The sequence below is a fragment of the Cetorhinus maximus genome, chromosome 8 (assembly GCF_964194155.1).
Source record: "Cetorhinus maximus chromosome 8, sCetMax3.hap1.1, whole genome shotgun sequence".
Lineage (NCBI taxonomy): Eukaryota > Metazoa > Chordata > Chondrichthyes > Lamniformes > Cetorhinidae > Cetorhinus > Cetorhinus maximus.
In genome coordinates this window covers 112,710,352-112,717,596 of record NC_135886.1, presented here as the reverse complement: position 1 = coordinate 112,717,596, position 7,245 = coordinate 112,710,352, and the positions used below count along the sequence as shown (strand labels likewise).

Here is a 7,245-nt window from a genome sequence, read left to right as displayed (position 1 = left end):
AATTCATGAGGCCCCACCTGCTTTTGGCAGGCATCTTTTCTATCTGGAAAATCCTCCAGGTTAAGATTGCAGGCAGAGGGAAGGGAGTAACTTTCAAACGGATAACTAACCTGCTCAATTTTAATTGTCACCCACAACCTTTAATACAGGTAATAGTATGTAAACTCAGTTAGCATAAGTAGATAAGCACTGACCAGGAGAACACTGAACATGTAAGAAACATTCACAATATTGAAATGTGGATAAGATAAAGCAAAGAAATGAATGGCTTTGCCATTAGGTTTAGTTGTCTTTTAATCTGCTTCATGCCCAGCATAAAAATATACTTGTTATACACTTATTAAAGCATTAGACTATCATAAAATCACCCTAAAGTTGTGGGTGATCAATTCAGTGGCCAGTGTCGTGCCAATTTATTGTATTTAATTATGTAATATTCAATTTAAAAACCATCACACAATTAAGTTGAAAATGCATCACCTATGGAATATATAATATATCTGAGCTATTGTAGTTTGCAATGATGTTTCTCACATTAGCTAAAGGGATACGTCGACAAAAAATACTCATTTAGTGGATAGATTCAATTTGCATCAAAGCAGATAAACATAGGTAGGCAGAGTTATGAATTGATTAAGTTATGGTAAATGTTTGCTTTCATAGTAAATGCATTAGTTAGTTTACTCAATTGCCTGAGTTTTAATTAAGATACAAAATTCTGAGGAGCAAAGTACTTTCCATCTCAACCAGCCAGCATCAGCATCAAGCAATCTCAGGTAAAGTACCGACACAACATGAATTTATGTAGCACTGCCCACTTGAAAGCTGTTTACATTAAAAAAGGGCAAGAAAGAGTAGATGAGATGGCAGGTTGGAAGTCAAAAGGGAATATTGAAAGAAAGAGGGTAGGAGAGTAAAAACACATTCATAATGAAGGGTTTAAATGAGGTTTTGAAAGTTAGTGGTTAATCGATAATATGTGGCTTGCTGGAGAGTGGGGATGTAGGCAGTAATTGCAAATGGCAATAACATAGAGGTTGAACAGGTGACTACCATTGGTGGAGTGAAAGCAGGGGGGGAACCAGAAACCTGGGGCAGAATTTTCCCCCCGTTGGGGGGGGGGGTTGTGTGGGGGTGGGCGGGAGTGGACGCGAACCCGATTGGTGCCCCCGATTGGGTCCGCGCCACCATTTTATGCTGAGCGCTCCCTGTGTGGACAGGGAGGGGGACTCCCTGCATTCCATGTGTGCGAAAGAGCGCATAAATATCCCTGAGGCATGGAGGTGCCTCAGGGAGATTAGTTAAAGTTTTTAAAAGCTAAATAAGGGAAAGAAAATATTTTCAGACATGTCCCCTCATGTGACAGTGTCACATGAGCTGGGGCATGTCAAGGAATTTAACAAAAAACTTTTAATTTATAAAAACTTCAAGAAACCTCATCCCTCCTGTGGATGAGGTTCCATGAAAAATAGCTCTGCGCCTGCCCACCAACCTTAAGGTTGGATGGGCAGTTCATTTAACTATTTTAATTAGTTTTTAACAGGCCTTAATAGGCCTTTGACAGTTCGGTGGGTGCACAGCTGAGTCGGCTGCGCACCCGCCGAACTGGAAATCTAAATGATGCGCGGTGATGTCGGGATGCACGCCCAACGTCATCGCGTATCATTTTACGTGTCGGCGAGCGGGCCCCGCCCCCACTCTCCGACCTGAAAATTCTGCCCCTGGGGTTTAGGAGAGGGAGGGTATATGCAGGGACACAAAGCGGGATGAGTTGTTAGAGAAAGTGTCAGACAAGCATCCAGTCCAATTTGAAAGTCAGGATAAGAATTGAAATCACATCACTGGGAGCCAACGGATCTGAGAGGGGGATTATGCAAAGCGTGTCTTTGTGTGATATTGTATGCTGAATTAATTGATACTTGTAGAGGGTTCAAGCAATTTTTAAAAATTCTTCCATGGGGTGTGAGCATCATTAGCAAGGTCAGCATTTATTGCCTAATTGGCCTTTGAGAAAGTGATGGTGAACCACCTTCTTGAACTGCTGCAGTCCAAGAGGTGTAGGTACTCCCAGAGTGCTTGTAGGGATGGAGTTCCAGGCTAAGCTGTACAGGAATACCTTGGAGAGCTTGACCCAGAAATTGGTTAACATCTGCCTGTGAACATGAACTGAGTGCAGCAAAAAGGGTAAGGAATATTTGAAAGTAGAACATCTAAATTGGGAGAGGACTAATTTCAATGAGATGAAAAAGGACCTAGCCAAAGTAAAATGGAGCCAAAGATTGACAGGAAAGATATGGAACAGAACAATGGATGTTCTTTAAGGAAGAGATGCTTCAGGTACAGGGTAGGTACATTCCAACAAGGGTGAAAAGTACGGGAACCAAAACCCAGGCTCCTTGGATGATGAAGAAGGTAGAGAATTTGATTAAATAAAAAAAGGAGGCTCTACGATGTGTGTCAGATGAATTCTTCAAGTGAAAACCGGGCCAATTACAGTAGGTTGAGAGGGGAAGCAAAGAGGAAAATAAAACTGAGAGAGAGAGAATATGAGAATAGAATGGCAGCCAACATAAAAGGGAATGCAAAAATTTTCCACCAGCTTGCAAATTGTAAGAGGATAGTAGATAATAATAGGGTCCTATTAGGGACAAAGAAAGTCATTTATGTTCTGAAGTGTGGGGCAAGGCTAGAATACTTAAGAGTACTTTGTATTGATATTTATTAAGGGAGAGGAATCTGACAATATATCAACAGAAGCAGAGATAGTAGAGATAACAGAGGAGATGAAAATTGAGAGGGAGGAAGGACTGTAAAGGTCGGCTATGTTAGAGTGGTTAAGTCACCTGGTCTAGATGGTTTAAATTCCAGGTTGTTAAAAGAAGTAGGAGTGGAAATGGTGAAAGGACTTACCATAATCTTCAAATCTTCCCTAGATATGGGGTGGGGACAGGAGGTGCCAGAGCATTGGAGGATGGCAAATGTGATAGCTTTATTCAAGATAGAACAATCCTAGAAAACGACAGGACAATTAGTTTGACATCAATAAAGGATAAGGTTTTAGAAACAATAATCAGGGGGAAAAAAAGTCAACAAGTGCCTGGAGAGCTTTGAGTTCATTAAGGATAGATTTGTAAAAGGCAGGTCATGCTCACCTAATCTTACTGATTTTTTTTGATGTAGTAACAGAGAAGGTTGACAAAAGGGAATGCAGTGGACGTTTCAGGATGGTGAGGGCTGAGGAGGCAGGCTCCAGAGGATAGATGGACATGTGAGGCTATGTATGTGAGAATGGGTGGCGGTGTCCCTTGAGCTGGCAGTGCGTGAGACGCCAGTGAGCGTGTGATGGGCTTGAGCATGTGAGTTTTGAGTGATGAGATGGTTGCCATACCCTGGCTGCACAGGTGAGATCATTCATCCTTTATTTTCATTGGATGGCCAACCTCTTCAATGCAGCAGTGATCACCATTGATCACCAGCAGTGTAGATCACCACTGCCATCACCTACCATGCCGTAGTGGTAATGTTGCTGCCCCTCCTGCGGCCAGAGCGAGGGTAGAGGACATCATGGCAGGCTTCCACCCATCCAATATGTGCTAGAGGGCTGCAGTCTTCCTGTCTTTTGGGGCTATGTCTTTTTTGCTGCAGTCCTGGGCTGGAAGCACTGAGCATGGCTGTACTTAAAACGCGGTGCCTGGCGTGAAGACGCAGCGAGGTGATGGCTTGTTTGGCAAATTGGAGCCTGCCTGCCATCAAAACAGTGTGTATCCCAGGAATGCATAATTAATGTGGCTGAATGGCTTTTTCCTGTGCTGTAAATGACCATGAAACATTAAACTAAGGCCCCATCTGTCTTCTCAGGTGGACATAAAAGATCCCGCAGCACTAATTTTGAAGAAGAACAGGGGAATTGTCCTGAGTGTCCTGGCCAATATTTATCCCCCAGTCAATATCATAAAAACAGATGATCTGGTCATTGTCATATTGCTGTTTCTGCGAATTTGCTGTTTGCATATTGTTTGCCATGTTTCCTACATTACAAAAGTAACTACACTTCAAATGTACTTCATTTACTGTGGTCATAAAAGACAATATTAAAATGCAAGTCCCTCTTTACTTTTCAAATTGGCGTTGGATTTTGAACGCTGCAATGGCAGCATTGGTCCTTAGGTAGGTTAGGGGAGGGAACCACATTCTAGCACATATTCCTGAATGCAAGTAGCCCAGCACTTGTTGCAAAATTATTCTGCTGTGAATGCAACAAGCTTCAAAAAGCTTTTAGAGTCCTTATTTGCATATGCAAAATGCCCAATGTTTGCTTCAAGTTCTGGTCCTGGATGTCTTTTTGCTAATAGGGTATGCTATCGGGGACCAATCCTGGCATTGAACATCACACGCCTATTGCCTATGCACGTGCACCTACCATATTAAATGCTTGGGCATTTATTGAGTGCCTGATAAAACAGGGACAGTACCTATGAATTTTGATGCCATTGTTCCTCAAGAGTTTTGGCAAGAATGAGGAGAAGGTCTATGATGTGACGTTGGGTGAAAGTGATTTTTGTAATGGGTGCATTTTAGGGAGGAAGAGGAGTTCAGAGTCAAGAATCATGCCAAAGCTCCATACTTCCTGATTCAACCAGAGATGGCCCCAAGAAATTAATATAAACAAGGCCAGGGCACTTGCACATAGAAGCAAAAAAAAAAAATTGACTTTGGTTTTGTTGACAATAAACTGGAGGAAATTTTGGCTCACCTAAGTGTTGATAGGACGGGGGATGGTGGCTGGCGCAGGCTAGCTCAGTTGGCTAGCTTGTGGTTCAGAATAATGACAACATTGCATGGTGTGATCCCCATTTTGGCTGAGGTAGACTTGGGCCTGCCTCCTCATCCTGCCCTGTAGTAAAATCATGGCCTAAACTGTGGTTTGATGACCGTTGAATGATTGAGGATGCTACCTGGAGAAGAGGTGTTGCTGACAGATAACTCTCCTCCTGTCAACACCACCCTAAACCAAACACAGGAAGATCCACAAAGGTAGTGTTGTACAATAGCTTTTGATTTCAGGATAGTGTGTGCACAGTGAAATAGCCCACAGATCTGCAAATCCCATTCTGCCCAGCAAGTAAGATTCTCTACTAAGCAGCTATTTATGTTTTAATATTCGAACACAACAGGTAGGTCATGGCCTCTGTCCTAACTCTCTCTTCACTAAAGCCTTATTAGCTTGCTTCAATAGTCAGAAAACTAATGAAAGCTATAATTAGAAGCAAAATCAAAGAATGCCTTAATCAAAATAATCTAATAAGTAACAGCCAACATGGCCTTAGAAAACTAAGATTGTCTTATTAACCTCAGCCATTTTCAGATTGGTTAAAGCACAGGAGATCATTCAGCCCTTTGTATTCATGTTGGCTCTCCATAAGAGCTACCCAACAGGTCCCACTCTCCTGCTGTTTCCCAGTAGCTGTGCATTTCTTTCTTCTCAGATAATTCTCTATTTCCTTTTTGAAGGCCTCAATTGAATCTGCCTCAAACACAACTCTTAGGCAGTGCATTCCAGATCCTAATAAGCTGCCTCTGGTTCTTTTGCCAACAACCTTAAATCAGTCTCCTATTGTTCTCAACCCTTCCACCAATGAGAACAGTTTCTCCCTATCCATTCTGTCCAGACCCCTCATGATTTTGAACACCTCTATCAAATCACCTCTCAAGCACTTTTCTCTAGAAAATAGCTTCAACTTCACCAATCTTTCCACGTAACTGAATTCTCTCATCTCCAGAATCATTTTTGTAAATCTTTTTTGAACCCTCTGTAATGCCTTCACATCCTTTCTCAAGTGTGGTGCCCTGAATTGGACGTAATACACCAGTTGAGGCTAAACCACTTTTTTAAAAAACCTCTGGAGATGAAATGTCTAATTGATATACCTAGACTTCCAAAAGGCTTTTACTAGAGTACCAAATAAATGACTCATTTACAAACTGAGACTACTGGGTATTAATAACTGGCTGAAGGGAAGGAAACAGGCTAATTATAAAGGGATCTAAAACACAATGAGACCTATTCTTGGAAGCCATCCTGTTTCTGATATTGCATTTAAATCCTCGGGATTCCTGCCTCCAAGTCAAAAGGTTTCCCGTTCAATATTTATTTCAATGGTCATTTAAACAGATTAATTGATCATTTGCTGTTTATATAGGATCTTTATGCACAAATTGGCTGAGTTTTGGCTTACAAAACAACAATGATTTTATTTCAAAATTAATTTATTGGTTGTAGAGCTCATTGGAACACCCTGAGGATGTGAAAGGCTGTTCACTTTCAAAGTCTCAAGCGAAGAAGTCGACGGATAAGTTGGTCAGGAGGTTACCATGGCATTTAAAGATCCTGTCAAAGCACCTGTAGAACAGGAGGTTGTAATTCACCACATTAGAATTACCTTGACCAGCCGGAATGTAAAATCACTTGAGAAAGTTTGTGCTGATCTAATTTGGGGTGCCAAAGAGAAGAATCTGAAGGTCAAGGGACCTGTTCGCATGCCCACCAAGACTCTACGTGTCACAACACAGAAGATATGGTGAAGGTTCCAAAAGCTGGGATCACTTCCAAATGAGGATCCACAAGCATCAAATAGATTTACACAATCCATCTGAAATTGTGAAACAGATCACCTCCATCAGTATCGAGCCTGCTGTTGAAGTGGAGGTTACAATTGCCGATGCTTAAATGTCTATGGAAATATGTACATACAAGTTCTTTTCTAGAAAGGTTTCTGTAAAGATTTTTAACTTAATGGGTTTGAAGAAGTAAATTGAAAACCGCACTTTCAGACATGTCAGGCCATAGGTTCAGTTTTTTTTTAAGGAGATCTTTAGGCGAGATGCCAGGAGGCATTTGTTTACCCAGCTAAGATGAATTGTTGGGAAGAGCATTTAAGGCCAGAACACCAGACCTGTTTAAGAAACAACTAATGGTGTAAAGTTGAAACATCAGAGGAGGGCTGAATGCTTATCACATGATCATAAACTAGGTTTCATCTACAACCATCTTGGGGAAAACTTTCAAATTTGATTTGAAAACTTTTTAATATCCATTGAAAGGCTTTGTAACTTTTTAAAATTTGGTTCAGCTTTGGCTGAGATTGTTTTATACGCATTACAAAGCAGTTTGATCTTACCCTTCTTAACTTCGTTAGTTGGGTCAGTTGGTGGTATTTTGCCTCTGAATCTGAAAGGTGTGGGTTC

General features: G+C 41.4%; 1 pseudogene; it reads left to right on the top strand.

The window, feature by feature from the left end:
• The first annotated feature begins 6,319 nt into the window (after positions 1-6,319).
• On the top strand, positions 6,320-6,748 carry LOC144683325 (small ribosomal subunit protein uS10 pseudogene; annotated as a pseudogene).
• The last annotated feature ends 497 nt before the right edge of the window (positions 6,749-7,245 follow it).